At 38.2% G+C, this 19,954-nt stretch overlaps 1 protein-coding gene across 2 annotated transcripts in view; it reads right to left on the reverse strand.

Annotated features, from left to right (window-relative positions):
- Positions 1-19,954, reverse strand: part of PDE7B (phosphodiesterase 7B) — a 172,688-nt gene that overhangs the window by 40,901 nt on the left and 111,833 nt on the right. The window lies entirely within an intron of this gene.

The following is a 19,954-nucleotide window of genomic DNA, read 5'->3' on the forward strand; positions in this document are numbered from 1 at the left end:
GATAATATAAGTTTGGGCTGTCTCTAGCACTATAGGAATCTATACGCACAATAAATCTGCATCCCTGATCACTTAGGAAAAGCCACTAAAATCTTTATATTCTATGATTATTAACTTTATCCTCAGGGAAGGCAAGTTTCTGATGAGTCAAAGATGTTATCAAGTAGCTCTACCTCATGAATGTGTTATTTCAAAATACTTTACCAGGTGCCACCTAGTCTCTCTCTCCATCATTAGAGGAAGATTAGTTAGGAAATGATGGCGGGCTAAATCAACCACACCTCTCTTCCTCCATTTTTTCTTGGCTCACATGTTTGGAAAATATTTACATACTTCCCTATTACTTTTAATTACATCTAAGTACACTCAACAGAGACACTAAGAATAGGAATTGCACCAGAGGTACAACATATCACACGGTTTTTAATGTCCAAGAGGTGAGGGCCATTCATGGCAACATACCAGACTTTCTTTTTGTCATTTTGACAGAGGACTTTGAGGGCAACTTTCATCAGTCCACCAGAGCTTTACATCTCTTTGCTCTCCACCTTAAAATCAAGCTAAACAATTGTTCGGACAATTTATGCTATTAGCAGTTTTAGATAAATAATCCCTTTCAGAGCAAAAGGAAGGATTCTGTGGAAACAGGGCAGGAAATTTTGACAGCTCATTGTGTTCCCAAATGAAACAAGCAGGGTGAAGGGAAATGGCCAGGGTACAGGTTCTCTTGACTGCTTTGGGCTGAAGATGCAAGGCTGGGACATCTGCGGCCACAAACATGAAGGGCTGCACTCTCACTGGCGCCAAGTTGCCACAGGAGCTTCCAGCAGTGACATCTCCCAGGGGCTGCTGTGCTCCTGAATTTTACTCAGTCCTTGTTAAAACAGACAAGAAAGCAAACCAAACAAACCAAAGCAACCTACAAAAGGAGCCTGTGCAGTGCATGCTGTGACTGACATGCATGACAGCTTACAGGCATGAGAAAATCGGCTATGGGGCAAGAACAACAGCACTCTGGCAGCCACAGCATCAACAGGATTTCAAGATGATTCAGAAGGGTTAAGAAAAAAATGAGGCAGCTCTTAACTGCCTGTCACATCTGGAGGAAAAAGCCATTTGCGCAGAGCAAAATAACTTCTCCGGGACTTGCCTTAAATGATGTGCTATTCAATTTCACTGAGCAAGCACAACAAATTAGAAGAGAAAATAGGGCCATAGCTGTGACAAAACAACAGAGCAGCTTCATGCAACAGAAGTTAGAATGAACCACCAAATTTTTGATTTTATTTAGCACACAGTTCCATGTGCTAAGTCAGGAATACCATAGCAAATTCACAAGAGGTTATATGTATTTATTCTAGTCAAGCTTTTCTACAGTCTTCATCCCAATATTTCTTAAATGGAGTATTTTAGAGCATGTACTGTAGCAGCTGACTACTTTTCATGGAAAACCAAGTGGCAGAAGTAAGGCCTCTTGTGGACTCCATGGAGCCCATGGCTCCTCCACTATTTCAGTTATGAAAAGGCTTGAGATTTCTGAGTTAAAGGAAGAGGAGTTCTTTATGTTTTAAGCATCACTCTGGTTTTAGTGGAAAGCTTTCTAGAAGAGGGAAATGTTGCTGCATAAAAGCAGCAAAGTGAAAAGTTTCCAGAATTACTGGAATTATATTTTATCTGAAGAGGCTGAATGCTTGTTCATGGTGATTTGTGCTTGTTTGGATTATTTTCATTTTGTTGTAATAGTGTTATAAATTTACTGTAAATTCTTGTTCGCAGAAAGCATTTTATAAGGATTTCCTCATGTGTATCAGTTCTTCAGTAAAAAGGACATTTCCTCTGAACAGACAACAGCGAGACTGATGTTAGCGGTTACAGAGACAGGATGACTCCTCTTCCCATCAGGAGAAACTGGGCCAGCCATCTCACTTCATTAACTTATAAGCATTGAATTTTTAAACATGTAAACATTCCAAAACATGAGGTTTTCTGTGCCATACACTGCATGGATCTACTATTTCTGCTAATAGTCCTTATGAGCTAATAAGTAATGATTTTATCCAATGCTTTCTGCACTGTTGTTTCCAAATGCTCTGCAAAGGAAGGTAACTGTTGGTACACCTTTTATACAAAAAGGGGATAAAATGATGGTGTAGAAACCATAATTTCCCCTGTAGTGGTCCTACCCCATGAATGAATTATTTTTATTTATTTATTACCAGTCAACTACTTGAATTTCAGCTATTCAAATTTCTTTTTCCAGGTCTGCAAACATTGCAGATGAGACATTTCACACATCCTCCTTTCTTTGTACTTTGAAGTGAACGGTGGTTCTTATGTTCAACATAAACTATCGTAGTGGTCCTACCCCATGAATGAATTATTTTTATTTATTTATTACCAGTCAACTACTTGAATTTCAGCTATTCAAATTTCTTTTTCCAGGTCTGCAAACATTGCAGATGAGACATTTCACACATCCTCCTTTCTGTACTTTGAAGTGAACGGTGGTTCTTATGTTCAACATAAACTATCGGCACTGTTTGACTGTACCTGTAGCTCTAATTTCTGTCCTCCTTTACTGACCAAAATCCATACCACTGTTGTATCTTAATCTCTCAAACAGAATAATAACCACTCCTTGTGCCAATCAGTAAAATGCAAGAAAGAGAAGTTGACAATCTTCATAAAACCCTTCTCAATACTGGAATTCTCCTGGTAAGTTTGTTTTCGCACTGATGCACACCCTATCTGGATATATGGGAAGATCCTAAGGTCCACAGGCATGCCTTTAGCAGTTGTCCATGTTGACAAATGAACAAGTTAAATGATTATTACACAGACACTTTTGAAATCCTCCCTTAAACCGTATCATATATCAATAACTCTGGTGAAAAGATTCTGAACTGAAGTATCTTGAGGCACAGCTCTTACAACATGCAGACTTTGGAAAAGTTCTTGCAGACAACTGAAATCCAAGAGGATGAGAAAACTGCCACAGAGAACCATATAACAGCAGCCATCAGAAATTCAGATACTGAAGCAGTACCTACATTTCCCTCTTCACAGACCTGTTTGTTCTTGCATGAGCAAACACAGAGCCTGCAATCTCTGACTGACAAAATGCCCAGTCAATTAGGACAGACAATCTTGCACGGGCTAAAGAAGGTAGCTTTCCAAAATGCCAATATGTTATAATGCACTGGAAACACTTTCAATTGGCTCTGAGTTTGATAATGGGCTATGAATTATTGCCTTAAGGTCAAATATATTTCACATACTCGTAGGTGTAAGTCAGTGGAGAGGAATAGCTGCCTCCGCCCAGTGACTAACACTTAAAGAGCCTGAATTACCTTTCAGAGATGCATGTTTTTGTCTTTGACTGCAGATGGAGTCTAAGATGCTTCTGTTCCTAAATTAGGTGCCACAATTATAAGCAGAGCATAGCTGGAGAAGAAACTGAGACCTCATCCATGAGGATTGTATTCAGACAGCTGAGACCACACCAGACCTCTTATCTGTAAGTATGCCTTTCACTGTGATTATCCCTGGGACTATTTATTTTGCAATAAATATAACAGATACATACACCTTTAGTTCCCATCAGTGGAGGCACACCCTCAAAACACGTACGTACTGTGTACGCACATACAGCGTAGTATTATCCCACGGCTCAGTTAAACAAAAATGACCATTTGCAATAGCACCCAGAGTACTGCTCTGGATAAAATGCAGTAACGTCTCTCTTTGATATTACTGTGTGATACTTAACTTTCAGTATTTTCTAGACAAAAATACAAAAAATTATCTAAAAGTTTAGATCAAGTGCTAAACCACGGGACATAAAGACAGAAAGAGAGCATAAGAACAGGTAAATTGCACAGCGTGCTTAATCACAAATTTTTCTTTTTGAAGACATGACAAATTCAGATATAGGAGTTTACCAATACAAATTTTGCAAAATTCAGCCAATGGCTTTCACACGTAGATGAAAAGGACAAGTGTTGCTATCCAGCAGGAAAGAATAAAGAGTTATTGAACTAAAGCTAGGAGACAGGTCTTGAAAAAAAGAATCCAACGAGAAAGCACGGAGACTTGTATAAATATAGCATTGTTAGTGCAGAAGACAGAAGTCATGTATCACTCCCTCCATACATGAAAGGCAGACCATCTTGACTTGGGTAAACATTTTCCTTGAACTGTATTGTACTGAGAAGGCCATCTACTATCTAGAGGGGCTGAACTCACTAGTAATAGATGAAAACGACAGCCTGGGAGAACAGGCAGCTAGGAGGAGACAGGCTTCCGATTTTTTGTTTTTTTTTTTTTTTTTGAGCGATCCATTTATGATTTCCACTCTTACCTGCAGTTTACAGTACTCACATGCAGTAGCATATGACTGACAGCATCTTTAGAGTCTCACGCTGTTGTGATTCTGAATGAAAGCACTTTGGTTGAATTTAGGCTTACCATACTGCTGCTGCTCAGCATGGTTCAGGACAGTAAAAGAGGTCCTAGGACACTTTGCTGGATCAGGAAACCAGACTTACAGCAGACAGGATCCTCTTAGAAAAGTGGATATTACCATTTCTAGTTCTAATGCTAAGAACCATTTGTTTTCATTTTGAAGGTTTTATATCGCATTATTGGTGGAGCATTTTGGCATTTCTGTCTCCAAATATTGATCACTGACTTTCCAGGGAAAGTGGATAGGGAATTCAACTGTCTGGATATTCTTGTCTTCCCAAATGGTTTGATAGCCTGTACATTGCTCTGTATTAGAGGATGGGACCTATGTTAACAGAATCAGGTTCTTGCATTGCTATCATTCCTATTGCTCTAGAGCCCTGCTGGCAAGTGGCAAAACTTACTGGTTTTCTTACAAATGAAACTGAATCATAAATAACACTTAAAACGAAAGGATACATCTTGAGATGTTAAGAGCTGTAATAAAAGTAATAACAGCCACAGCATAGTCTTAGCAACAGGTAGTAGGTTGCATTACCATGGCAACTTTGAAGATAATGTCTTACTATCATGCTACTCCCATCTCTCTCCCAAATAAATTACAGCATAAATAAAAGCACATTACTGGTTATTCAGTTGGTAATTTTTTGATTCTAGTCTTCAGCTAGGCTCCCAACTACTGAAATAAACATGTATTTAATAAAAAACTTGTAAGACATGTACACTTTCAATTCCAAGTCATTAGACTTTCATTTTGTGTAAAAGAAAAGGTACGAAGGACCTGTTTTTTTATTCAAAACCAATGTCAAAACCAGTGCCAATAGCATTCAGATCTCTACGCCCAGTCCATCAGGGGAAGCTACTTCCATTGTTATTCCCCAAAGATAAGGATTTTCTTCACTCATACATACAGCAAGACCCTAAGTTATCCTAAGTATAAATTACATTTTCTTAACTGTAATAGCATTCTATATATAGATGCTCTTTCAGAGACACCTTTGCATTTGCCTATGTATTGCAACTTCACTGAGTTCTCTCAAACACCTACATCTTATATTATTACACGGATTTCTGATTTGAGCATTGTCAATGCTTTAAATGTTTCCACTGTGAAAACACAACCAGACTCCTTGAATCTACCAGTGAGAGTTTTGCAGTTGAAGAAGAGATTCTTTTTCAGCAGAAAGCATGGGTAACTGTAAAGTATTTATTCAACTAAGTTTGTTCTGCCTTCTATTATTTTGCCTTCTCATTTCTCACCCACTAAAAATATTTGTTAAGTGATCTTTTAAATTAATTTTTTATTTTTTTATTCTACAATTTCCTCAAGAACCATTGTTTGCAAGTATGTACATTTTATGGGTTGCATTGACTTGAGCCACAAGGTATCATTCTCATTTTCTCTTAAGGTACTGTTATGTAGAAAAGCAGAAACTGGTTGATGTTACAATCCATGGATATCTAGCATAGTCATTGGCTAAAATTTGGCATATTATATATACTTCATTTATGTAAAGTAACAATGGATATAATGACATAAATATTAATTGAAAAATGCTGCTAATTCCAAAGTGGAATGGAACAAATGGAGTTTGTTTTCTTTTTAAATTGTTCAATAATTTGATATTAACTCTTGTTTCTGAGAGAGAAAGAGAGAGTGTACTTGGAATTAAAATGCAGGATGACAATCATAAGCCCTGAGCTCATTTCCTGATTTCTTATGGAACAGATTGTTTTCTTTTCATGCCTCAGTTTTCCACTTCTGTGTTTTGTTTGTTCTGAGTAGATAGCAATTTTTCTAATGCAGGGCCTCAGTAATTCAACACCATTTTCTACCTGCAGTCCTGGTTCTGGTTTCTACATTACCACAATTCAAACACTAATTATCTCTGCTTTTTGTACAACCAACAGTTAAGTTAGACAACACAGAAAGAAAATGAATGCAGAGGATTTTACTCATGCCATCAAATCACAATTTGCTTTCAGCTCTTTAACAGTACACTTAAGAAAATTTCCCTCTATTTCCACAGCTTTGCCCACAAGATTTCTCTACCCTCTCTTTCCAATTAAACCACAAAACATACGGGTTTAAAACCATAAGTAGTAATACAGCAATTGCCATTATAGCAATACATCACCTACATTTGAAACACCTACCATCAGCCAAAACCTAAAGTCTATCAGTATTTTAACAGAATGGCAGTCAGCCTGTGGAGCCAAGTAGCTAAAGCTCAAGATCTTTTGAATTTGCTCCTTTCTGATTTTATCCTGGAATCGCATGGCTGCCATTCACCTCACACAGGAGGAGATTCAGTCTCTGCTGATTCAGTCTGTCTCCCCGTATCTAATGTATGGTGCTTGTACAACCCTTTAAGTACATAGCCAACTTTAGAGATCATATACAATGCAGTAAATTAGTCTCAATCTTATGTATCAACCACAGGGTCATCCTTCCTTGTTCATCTCTGCATGTTCTTCATCTCCTCTCTTCCAATTCCCCTCTGTTCTATACATAAATACATATATATATGCACATATTCCTAAACCCTTCTTCTTCCCTGTCTTTGACTCAGTGGTAATTCAGCCTCCCCTCTACTTCCTGCCTTCTCCTGAGGCTGGAATACTGCCTGGTGGTGTTGCACCCAGTCCAGCAGCATTGGCCACTCATTCTTCCCGATGGGACTCTCCCAGAGTCTTCATGGCTGGGAGAGAGCAATGAAAGGGGGAAGGAGGAGGAGGAAGCACTGAGCTTTGGCTCGGCAGCACAAGGAGGTGCCTGTAATATCTTGCAGAGAACTACTCACGACCTGAAGTTTTGCTCTGATTAAAAGCTTTGTATACAGGAGACTGCAGGAATAAATGTCTGAGGTTACCGATTTTTGTTTGTACATTATATATTGCAATAATTTTTTTTTTGTATTCAAAAGCAGTATCTATGGCAAAGAGCTGTAAATCTTCTTTCTTATTGGTTTTGCATTTGGTTTAGTATCTCTGGGGAACATAAAAATACCTCCATAACTCAGTGAATCATTGATCACAAGGCAAGAGAATTTTGTCCAAAATAAGCACAGGTAACCTTAGCATTATTTGCTTATTCAAGATGAGTATTTCCTGAGATAGTCTACATTTTATCATGTAATAATTCATAATAAAAAATATTATTTTAATTAAAAAATAGATGTATAAAATTGTAGATAACACAACTATTTGGAGTGGAACCTTTTCCACTTTGAATAAAACTGCATTAAGTAGAAGCTACTACTGTTTGGAAAATACTTTTCCTGTTACACTGTATTTTTCAAATAATTAACTGGATCTTAAAAAAAAAAAAGAAAGAAAAAAGAAGAAAAAAACCCCAAATAATCAAATCCAGAACCCTAATCTGGTTAGAATTTAGCAAATATGCTACCTCTTGCAAATAAGCAGATCGTTGATCTGGACCATCCTTGCTCTGTATTACGCACTTTAAGATTTAAAACTTCAGAAAAAGGTAGCACAGGAGAAAGTTCTATATCAATCTCATGCTATTCAAACATTAGCCTAGTCTCTGTGTCCCATTCACTGTTATGGTTCAGTTGCCTTAAATATCTATTTCTAAAGTACAATTAAACAGCAGTTTATTTTCGTTCTTCACGGCATATTCTTAAGAAAGATAAGCATGAGGTGGCTCAAAGAAAAATAATTAGCTACATATTTCTGTAATTACAAAACACTTGATAAACACATCTAATTAGGTGCTTCCCATGGGCAAAGACTGGTATTTCCCCAGAACTTGTTTTTGTGTTTCCTGGAATGGCTGAACCCCGACCATGACAACAAGCAGCAGGAGCAAGTTGCATTTGGGCTTCTTCCCCAGCTGGCAACCACAGCTTTGCTGAGCCCAGCAAATGTGCAAGCTGCTACCAGAGAGCCTCTGCCCAACTTCTTAGGGTGAATATGGGGCTCTACCTCAGCTCTTTATTCCAGAAACTTTATCATCTGAAAGGAAGAGCAACTAGCAAGATATGCAGAGAGGGTTAAACACGGCTTACTGTAATCCATTTCAAGGATCCTTAACATCACCATCTTCTTCCCTCATCCCATAATTATGTACACCAAGTCTTGATTTCACTTTGACAAACAATACTGTCCCATAAAGGACCCGCAACAAACATCACCTTTTGTGAGGAAAGGCCAAGCATACCTGAGGGGAGGGAAATTCTGTCTTGCCCTGGAAGCTAATGGATTGTGCTGGACCTCTTGCTCAGGAGGATGGACAGAGCAGGGGAGAGAAAGAATTTTTCTCCTTCCTCCTAATCTGTACCTATTTCTACAAAAAGTGAAGAAAAAAATCTGGCTTTCAGACAGTGAACTACTTGCTGCTCAACCTTAATACACGTTGGATTAATAATCTTCCAAAACCACCATGAAAGGACAAAACCATGAATCCACATTCTAAAAATTGTACTACTGATTAATCTGCTACTTGTCCTGACCTAGCAGTCTCCGCTTAGGAACAACTGCACTGGAGTTATACCTAAAAACCAGATCTGCAATTCAGGCCCTCCGTGGCATAAACCTTGCCAAAGTTTTATTTACTGTGTCAGAATCAAGAACCAAGAGGCATATGCAGGCACCCCACACCGAAGGAAGCCAGGGAAGAAGCTTCCTGGGGATGCTGGCAGTCCAGGGCATGCCGGCACCATACCCTTTCTGGAAGCCAAAAAACACTGTAAGAACTTCCTATTTCATGTCTTCCAATTATTTCATCCTTTACGAAGTGTCCTTAGCAAATATATTTAATTTTATAACTTTAAGGCTAGCTTTATATTTGAAGTTTCCACTAAAAGCCCTGTGCATTTAATCCCTGGTTTTAGCTAATAGAAAAAACCAACAAAACCAAACTAGCAACAAAAATATTAACATTTCAGACTTTTTTACATGAGAAATGCCTGGTCCTCTGATGGACAGCACACATGGCAACACCGCCTTTCTCCACAACTAGGGCTGAAAACAGAAGCTAGGCTTTTGTCTCCCATGTTTTAATATACTCTTAGGAAATTCAAATAATTGCTCAAGTCTTTCAGAAAGAGGAAGAAACTGCAACCTAAACCTTTTAATTCAACAATCAAAGACACTTTTGTGGGTGGAGGCAAAAAATACTGCAAGAGATGTTATTATAAATCCCAAAGGAACAACAAAATATGCAAACAGTAATTTAATTTTGTTTTGTCTCAAAATTTACCTTTCAATTACAGCTTAGTAACCCAAGAGTTCTTTCTTAGATATTCATTGAACAGATCCTTTTCTGAGCAATCCAGCTGCTCAGGCTCCTCCTAAAATAATATTTTAAAGGAGAAAGCGCAAGACAACACTTCAGTATTTATTCTTCACAAACCGCTGTGAATTCCAATCAAGAGTAACTCTGGCAGAGACTTTTTGGCATGTGCATATGAAGACACATAAAAAGGATTTCTTGACTCATGCTCTTGTGTAATTCATACTAAGCAGAGGTGGGTTTTTTTCCTTTTGTTGGTTTGGTTTTTTTCCTTTGTTTTGTTCTGGAAATTGCAAGATATAACACAGAAAAAGCAGTAAGATTGCTCTCTTTTTCTTTAAAACGGATTAGCTTGAAGTAACATTCAGAAAAAAGTTTTGGTTTTCCTAGACTCTACCTTAACAGTATATTCAGTAGCTAAGGGCTTCCAAAGAAAAATCAAGATCTGTATGAAAATAATCTTAACTAGTTGGACTCTACTTCCAAACGATATCTAATATAAAGGTTCTTCAAATTAGGTTATGAATGTATTACACAAAAGCAATTCAGAAACTGCTAGAAAACTTACAAGAAACTTCGCTCCCCAAATATTTGTCTGACTCACAAAACCAGTGAAACACTTACCTAAACACTTGAAAATTTTGAAAAACCTTAATTTCAATTTGGTTCTATGCTGAAAAGTCCATGAAGACCTGTAAGAATCAGCTCATCATTATCACACTACTGAATAATGTCATAAAATTTTGTCTATAGTCGTAAAACTGACTAATGTTTTGGATCGGGCTCTAATACCAGATGTATATTACTGGGAAAAACACCGTACTCTGCTAGTTCCCAAACAAGTGTAGCAAGTTAATGTACACTGTACTCATGGATATTCAAACACAGATCCTCTATCAACTACATGGCAAAAAACATTGATTATAACTCTACCAGCAGACAGAAGTGGGCCTAAAATCCTAACAAAGGACGCATATTCAAGTTCACCTTGAAGTAAGCCTCCGGTTTTCTTCCTCCCCAATACCAACAGCTGACTAATTCTCTCTCCAGAATGCAACACGATCCATTGCAGCAAGAAGGGATTGGTATAGAGAAAAATAAATCGATTCTTCCAGTACCACCTTATTTGTGTAGAAACTTCACTGCAGCTGTAAGCTTATACTTCAGATTAGTTGTTTCAGTATGAGATGTTCCTATTCTCTCAGTTTTTATGAAATAAAGTTCAGCAAATATTTTTTTTCCCCACATATAGGAATGACAGTTTTTCACTAGATCTCAGGTTTCAAGTACTGGTGCCTTCAGTCCCTGTGTTGGTTCCTGCAGTTGATCTGAGCTCTGCTGACCCATCTCCAGGTGTCCCACCAGCCACGGATGCAGAAAGATCTTGTGCAAAAGGGGTAGTGGAGGTGGCTACATGTGGTTACTCCCCAATAGGAGTTGAACAGCCTGGGGGGAGATCAAAAGCAACTATTCTATTCTTTCCTCACTGTTCAGAACTTCTTTCCTTGATGATACTTTTTCTCTGAGATTTTACACGCTAAGTCTTACCATATTTTTTGTTGAAATAAATTTTAACTCTCATGAAATCCCATGTCATCTAATCAATAGTGGAGCAGGCTACTATTAAATATGAGAATTTTTCTATAAATATTGACATTACATACAGTAAAAATAAATGTACGGATAAAATCCTCTTAACACTATCGGGTATTTTCAAGTATCTTCAGAGGATTTCACATCCTACTCCTTGAAGGACAATATTCCCTGACCAAACAGTCTTACACATTTGATAGACTCAGAAGAAATTCCTTAACAATCTCAATTCTCTCAACAGTAAAAAATATATTCAGTTTACTGAAAGCTCTTCTGCACATCCAAGAAAGGTTCATCTCTACCAATTCTTCAAAGGCTTTTATTATTTTACACAGTACAATAAACCTTCAGTAAGACCTTCTGTTTTTCTGTCACATCCATACGAATGCTTACGCTACTGAAAGAATTTGAGGGGGTTTTCCCCTCACAATTTTATTTTTTTCAAAACACCAGGTACTTAACATTTCAGATTCATCATAAATACTAGTTCATAGTAGTAGAGTTTTTCTATTATTATATGAAATTTTTCCCCTACCATGAATCCATACTGCTCTGGATAAACAAATCTAACATGTTACTAGTCTGTCAATACTAATGAGAACTAATCAGTTCCTATGAATGAAATATGTAGAGAAGACAAGCAGTCTCTTCTTTTAATAGTATTACAAATATCTTTGCTTTCTTCCAGGAGGAGGGAATCTCTCCCCCTTAAGGGCATTGATTAAACAACCCTTGTAATGAGTTTGCTAACTTTTTTGTGTGTTGCTTTCTGTAGCTATCAGCCAACTTGACTGATCAAGGGCTCAACTCGTAACCTGCCTTTTCCCCCCAACACAGAATGCTTAGAAAATAGTTCCCCCAGTATCTGGGGGACAGGGGACTGCACACAGCAGCATGCCTCATGCTCTCAGATATCTTTTGCAGACCACTCTATAAATGCGTGTCTTATAATGTTGGAATATTACATCTCTCAGCTTCATATAAAGAAGGGCTTTTCATCCCTTCAACAGTTACTGAAATAATTTTTATTGGTTTATCTTTTCTACCATAATTTACTAAGCCCTTGCCCTCTTATACTATCTTCAGGACATCAATCCACTCCTTTCCTAAACATAGACATTAATCTGGCCAGTGCTTATATAAACCTGTTGAATATCACCAAGGAATATCACCTACTACCAGGTGTGGTAGGAATTTCATAGATGAAAACTGCTTTTATTTCTCTGATGTGAGAGGGAACCATCATCCAGGTTACTTTTCCACTGTCTTCAATAAGGCCTCATCTTCCTTTGCCTCTCCTTTGTCTTTTCACCTTTAAATATACTATAGTAAGGAAGGCCAGGTGAGTTACCTTTGTTAGCCAATCAGTTATATGTCTCATCCACTTTATCATTTCCTCTTTTTTTTTTTTTTCCTTCTTTACCCAACATGCGGAAATTAAGCCTATCATGGTGACATATGTTTAACCTCTCCTCACCCAAGCAGTGGTTTCTCTTACAGATATTCTTGGGCAACTACTCTGAGAGATCAGCATCATAGTATACTTGACAGAAACTACTTTTCTCCAGAGTAACCTATTAATGGACAGCAATGATATGTGACTTCTCTAAAGGCTATATTGACAAACCAAGTGGCAACGTTGGCCATGAATTAAATCAGATTGGTATAGCATTTCAGTAGCCAGCTGCCTGAACAATCCTCCAATGGGAAGAAAAGCAAAGCTCAAAGAAAGATAAATATAAACATGTATTTACACACATTTAAAATACATTTTAATGTAAAAAAAAAATTAAACAAGTTTTAAAGATTTTTAACATGTGATGTCTCCCACAGCAGTGAATTGATGAGGTAGTCAAAATGGTTTCTGTGTGTATTTTATCAAGGGAAACAAAGGTTTAAACATTGCAAATATTTCAGGAACATGCCCCTTTCCCAAAACTTTTTTACCTGTAAAAACTTAAGATGAAAGTTTCACAAAAAGATTGAAATTCGGGAAATAAACTTTCCTCTCATTCTCTTGTTTATACTTATATTCACTGGGAAAACAGATGTTTGGGGATTAACTGAAAGAAAACATGTATGTTCTGCTCCTGTTATGTCTTCAAGAAACACCAAAGATTTTTTTATGTGACTAGTGGTTAAGATCATAAAATATGTGGGGTTTTTTAACTACAATTGTTAGAAGTTGCTTTCCTTTGCAAAGCCTTCTACAAATGGTTAGACAGATCCTGACCAGTCCAAAATACAGGAAGAACACCAGACTTTTCCTGTTAATGAATATAAACTAGGCTGAGTTCATTCTTACACAGCTCTTAAATATAAAACCCATTTCACAGATGGCACACCAATGCTGGAAACTGAAACTGTCTTCTGAGAATACATTAAGTCCAAACTCCTTCATATCAAACACTGCTCATCCTTTACCTGACTATTAATTAAAAGAACTAATTCTGCACTTCAGAATAAAGGCACAGAACAAGCAGGTAAGTACTGTGCCCAGGCAATTGCAACAGACAAGCAAATGAAAACAGTCATGATCCCCAAATGTGACTTGTTTTAAAGCAAATTAATGTTGACACTCAAAAAGTCCCTGTATTTATACTCATGTCACTAAATGATCCTACAACACAGCATTATGTCCTTGAAGCAAATGAGCATTCATCTAGCATCTATTCCATCTTCATAGTCTATGAATAATTATCTCTCACTAGAGTTTTGAACCTCAAATTACTATATTTCATTAAACCTTCTCAGACTTTAGTATAAACATCACTGTAGAAATGGGATGCCTTTCCTCTAGGAGAGGTTAGTCTTGAGGAGGTCACATTGATAAGTAGAAGTCACTTTGAAAAAGAACTTATACATTGGTTGAGGCAAGACAGCAGACAGCAGTCAGTATATAGGACATGGATCCTAAATGGCTGCAATGTACTCACAAGGTTACTGAACAACTGCACAAAATGAAACAACAATGCACACAGCACACCCAAACTGTGAAGCAGGCACAGAGAATGCTGCAGTACAGATGGCTGCTTTAAAAGATGTAAATGCAAACAAAACACCCTACTGTCTAGGACATGATGTTCTTGAGTGTGTGATGTCTAGTGTGACATCTTTAAAAATATATCATTTTTTTAGGTACGAGAGATGATATGTAATTATTTCTTCACGGCTCTGCAGCAGGTCCAACATCCTTCCTTCTTTGTGTGAAAAATCTATTACAATCGACTCTGAGCCTCCATAATTGTTCTCCATTAGTAATGATTTACATGATATTACAGCTGTCACTGAATGTCAAGGTAATTTCCCTATTTTCTTTCTTCGAATCTTTTTAGAAATTTTAGTTTAAAAGAGTACCTACTGTAAACATGTTCTAACAGAGGAGACTGATAAAGAAAAACAAATCCTAAAGGACATGAGACAGTAATTTTGTAATATCTTGTCATTACAGAATTGACATTATTCAGTTCTAGCTATGAAGACTTTGTATTTCTTTTTCACCCAAGGAAACATCGTGAGGAATGAAGAATTCAGTTTTCTGATCTGACAATGGCACCAGGACAGGGTGGAACAATCTGTCATTCTACTTGGAAATCGATAACGTGATGCTTTTAATTCACACAGCTTCAGTGCTTCTTAAAAAACCCAAAGTTAATTTTCATAAAAGGTATTTCTGAGGATTACATGCCAAACCTGGGTTTTGGTTCTGCAGGCCTGAAAACTGCCAGAAAGAGAATAGGCCTCCAATTTCCAGCTGCAAGCCTGGAGGAGAAACAGGTGCTGGAATTGAGGCTGCCTCCCACACCAATGATGCTGTTGGAAGAGCGTGGCACACTGGTATATGACATAGCAAACTGGAAGAGCAGCACAGAGTGAAAACATCATGGCTGTATACATGCCTGTGAGACACTGGACCCAAAAGAGATGTCGTATAAGCATCCTCTCATCAAAGGAGTTGTTCTAGGTTAAGCTGGATAGACCTGAGTCTGGGTACAAGAACCCAGACTACAGGTACAGTTTCTCGGTGGGTGTGACTGATGCAGCTGCTTATGGTGGTAATGACAACAGACTTGTTAAGAGTGTCTTCTCAAGACCTAGAGACCCAAGCTATGTCCTGCATTTCTGCATCTGACAAATATAGTCAAAGTCACTATGTAGTCACTGACTTTTAATTAGGAAGATTAAGATTCAGAAAGAAATACATATCAGAGTAGTTCACAATGCCATTTAGACATGGAAACTGAAGTCTGGAAAATCATAAAAGGTATGAAGAATGTACTGGCTGACACAACTGGACCACTGCTTTTAAAATTGTTCCTAAAGCAAATTTATGAAAGCATAAGTGAACTTAAAAAGGAATAAGATCAATTGGAAATCTGCCCTGGGTAGATTTGGTTTCATTTTGAATAATCCATCTTTCTTCCAAACACAAGCCTCATTGATTATCACTACAGAGGAAATCTGTTTTCCTTTAAAAAGTAATTAAGAGTAAGTTGGTTTGTGTTTACTTCTCCGTAGCCAAATCTCCACATCATACAACAACCACTATCATTTACACTATTATGTGAACCTCTCAGGGTGATTAATAGGGAATTTTGAGGGCTCTGCTGGCCCAGAGGATGATGCTCTGTTATTCCTGAGGATCACACTAAAGATCAGGACAGAACCACTCAGAGGGAGCTAAAAGGGAACAGCTGCAGCCACAATGACCACGCTGTGACTGAACAGAGCAATTCAATCCTAACAGCTCCATGCTGTCTGTAACAAGCTATCAAGAGCAGCACATCCCACTTGGAAAAAATATTCATCTGTCAAGTAGTAATTTTTCAAATAAGATTAAAGAAGCAGTTCTCAGAGGCTTCAGACTATATCAAATGTTGTTTGTCCCTACCAACCAAAGTGGGGAAAATCCTGGGATACTATTCTGTACTGAGGAGGGAGACCAACAGAAAAGCAGAAGGCTGTTTTAAGGTGTAATTCATTATAGATTAAAAAAACCCAAACCACTCCCCCAATCCACAAAATACAAAAATTATAAGCCTCCAACATAGTAGAGCATATCCTTAATGCTTTAGCATGTGGAAGGAGAATACCATTTATGCAGAATAAGGAAACTGCCCAAAATCATGGTCAACAGTTACACATACTGAGTATTAGGACAGACATCAAAATAATGCTTCAATTGCTAACTACTTCATGAGAAGTGGCAGACAGACATAACTCAAATGAGTTTTGTTCTTCCTTTTGTTCTTTCTTTTACTTTTTCTTATTCTTACTTTTCACCATCACACCAAAGAGAGAACAGTTGCACAGGTCAAGAAATAAAAACACTGGCCAAAAAGCAAACCTTCAGACCCTCTGAGCTCTACTAAAAATTTTTTTTGCCAAAATATTACAAAAAAAAACACCTTTGTAAGGTGTTAGGCAGAAGTGGGGCAAATTAGTTGTGTACTGTGTTGGGTGTCACTTAATGTTGGGTCCTGCAGCACCAAGCTCTCCTCCAAGAACTCAGGCAGGACAAAAAGGAAGGAGGGGGAAGGACTGCTCTCTCTCCATACAACCACAATGGGAAGGGGTTGGGTTAAGCAGCAAGAGCTGTATTTGCTTGCCCTCTGCTTAGTTCGCTTATGCTATCAGAGCTGCTGGGTGCTGGCAGCGGAGTAGGCTGAGGGCCAGGCTTGCCACGCACATTGTGTTTGTGCATATGAGGGTGCTTCTGGATGCTCTTACTTTGGGAACGTAAGAAATAAAGGCAGCTCGGGAAAGAGAGTGGACTTAGAAGTGAAGACGTAGGTTTCTCTTGTACTGTCACTGAGGTAAGGGCTCCCATTGACCCATCCCAGCCTTCCAACAACATATCTGGGGAACAGAACTCCCACTCACAGTTGCTACATCCCTCTGAGTCTGTTTCTTCACATGCCCATCTGCTTCTCCCAGAGCTTCCACCCCTCTGCATGGCCTGACAAGTCCTACCAGCCTTTCGCAGCCTTTCTTGTCCTCAATTTCTTTTACTGGCACCAAAATATTGAGCTCTGCTGCCATCAAAGGTAAGAACAGAATATGTGTTCCTTTGTCTTTGTTCTTGGAGCACCAAATAGTTTTACCTTGTCTATCAAGAAACCTTGAGCTGGCTCTAGATCAGACCATCACAAACTAGCCTCACCAGAGTCTAGCAGAACATAAAGGCTGAGAGAAAATTATTTCCCTACATCTAATACTTAAATGTAAGCATTTGCATATGAGCTACATGTCTCAGCTCCCATTATAGTCAAAGTCATAAGTCAGTGGAGCCCAGAGAAGTATTCAGTTGACTCGATTTCCTCTGGCTATACCTTGAAGCATCTTAACTTTGAGCTGAATCACTGACACCTAGTGATCAAGAACAAAATTCTCTAGAAGGACTACAACTCTAGGACAAGCTGTATAGAAAGGAGATAACTATGTTAAATGCTGGGAGTAATTTAGAATAGTATGTGAAATTCTATTAGATTCACCCTATTTTTTTTTTGTGGAAGGAATACAATAAAATATTTTCAAATGTTATCTGACACAAAACTAATTGGATTTAAAGGCTATTCGTTCAACAGTACCAAGGGGAAAAAGAGAAATCCAAACAGGTTTTCAGCAGAAACCTATTTTCTGGGTATTGCTGAAGAACACTTAAGCTTTTGGTATGTTTTCTCATTGTAAATTCATACTTCCCTAGTCTTAACTCATAAAAAAAATAACATACTAAAACATTTGCTTTTCACAGCAAGCTATGTTTAAACTCAACTAATTAAACTAAACTCTTAGCAAGAAAATACTAACAGTACATAACTATCCTTTGTGAAGTAAAAACTCAGAAACCACTCATTACCACAGTAATTATATAATAATTGTGGTCAAATTCATTGAGCTACATACTATGATGCCCATATCTGAATATTTACTTTTAGCTTACCACAGTTCATTAACTACCATCTCATACATCCTTAAGCAGTATGTGAGATGCTCGCAGGCTGCACAAACCCACTGAAAGACAAGAAAACATCTTTTTTCAGCTTCCCTAAAACTACATAATCTTTGCTATCTCAAACCAGTGAATACTAATTTAAAGGCTCCTGTTATCTTTCCAAATTCAGTCCCACAATGTAAATGTAAAACCCACCACACTCGTGAAGTATCTAATTCTTATACTTCACTGCACCTGCTCAGCAGTTATATGCAACAAGAGAAAATGAGGATTTTCACCACAGGAGTAAAAAAATTATATTTGAAATGCATGTATGTGCAGAAAGTGCAATTTGAGTCAATTTGACAGTTTACTCAGCTAACTGAGCAACGCTATGGTTGCCTACTTGATGTTCAGTGCACTTTCATACATAGATGAAACTCTGCTCGGTTAAAGAAATTAGTGCTAAAATGAACAGTTTTCATGGCTGGAGATACAGTTTTGCTTTAATTTCTTGCCTTTAGATGGAGTAGGCTAATGGAAAGGTAACACTTTTGGTGTTAGCAAAGAATCACAAAGAAAGTTAAATTACATTTTGACTGGATTGGAAATACTGTGAGTCCATCTCACAGTATTTTTTCCTCAGTTTACACTAGATTTTAGGTAAAGAACTTTGATGGGCTTTAAATTTAAACAAATCTACCATCTTCAGGTCAGGAGTAAAATTACTTTAAGACACTTCTTTACCAGCACATAACTTAACATCAATGGCTTTGACTATTCCATATACGTAAGGTAGACTGCTAAGGTTCAAATCCAGTCAAGGATCACATAGCCTTGTATGATTCAGTCTTCATGTCCATCCTCAAAATAATATTGAAATAAGACTTCTTTGCAGGCTTTGTGTAAGCATACATTTCAACTAGTGTGGGCCAAACCTTAAACTGTAGGGGAAACAAGTAAAATGCTAGAAAATCCAAAAAGCAAAGAGAACTTTCTTCATGATCTCAGAAAACACTGTTCTCAGTGTGTAGTTTATCTGTCTTTTGGGGTACCCCCCTGCAATTTCTAAGAAGTGGCTCTAAAATAAGAAACATGACAGAATGTATTTGAACCATGGGTGACCAGTAGGACCAGGGAAGTGATTATTCCCCTGTACTCAGCGCTGGTGAGGCCACACCTTGAGTACTGTGTCCAGTTCTGGGCCCCTCATTCAGGAAGGATGTTGAGGAAGGATGCTGCAGCATGTTCAAAGAAGGGCAATGAGGCTGGTGAAGGGACTCGAGCACAGGTCCTATGAGGAGAGGCTGAGGGAGCTGGGGTTGTTTAGCCCAGAGAGGAAGAGGCTCAGGGGAGACCTCATTACTCTCTACAACTACCTGAAAGGAGATTGTAGCTGGGTGGGCATTGGTCTCTTCTCCCAGGCAACCAGCAGTAGGACAAGAGGACACAGTCTTAAGCTGCACCAGGGGAGGTTTAGGGCGGACATTTGGAAGAAGTTCTACGCAAGAAAGAGTAACTGGGCATTGGAATGGACTCCTCAGGAAGGTGGTGGAAGGTGGAGGTCTTTGAGGAAAGACTGGACGTGGCACTTAGTACCATGGTCTAGTTGACAAGGGGGTGTTTGGTCATAGGTTGGACTCGGTGATCTCAGAGGTCTTTTCCAACCTAGCTGATTCTGTGATTTTGTGACTGTTTTCTGTGAT

This window comes from Pipra filicauda, unplaced genomic scaffold (genome assembly GCF_003945595.2).
Source record: "Pipra filicauda isolate LSUMZ 115617 unplaced genomic scaffold, ASM394559v2 scaffold23_size5868930_pilon, whole genome shotgun sequence".
In the NCBI taxonomy this organism is placed as follows: Eukaryota; Metazoa; Chordata; class Aves; order Passeriformes; family Pipridae; genus Pipra; species Pipra filicauda.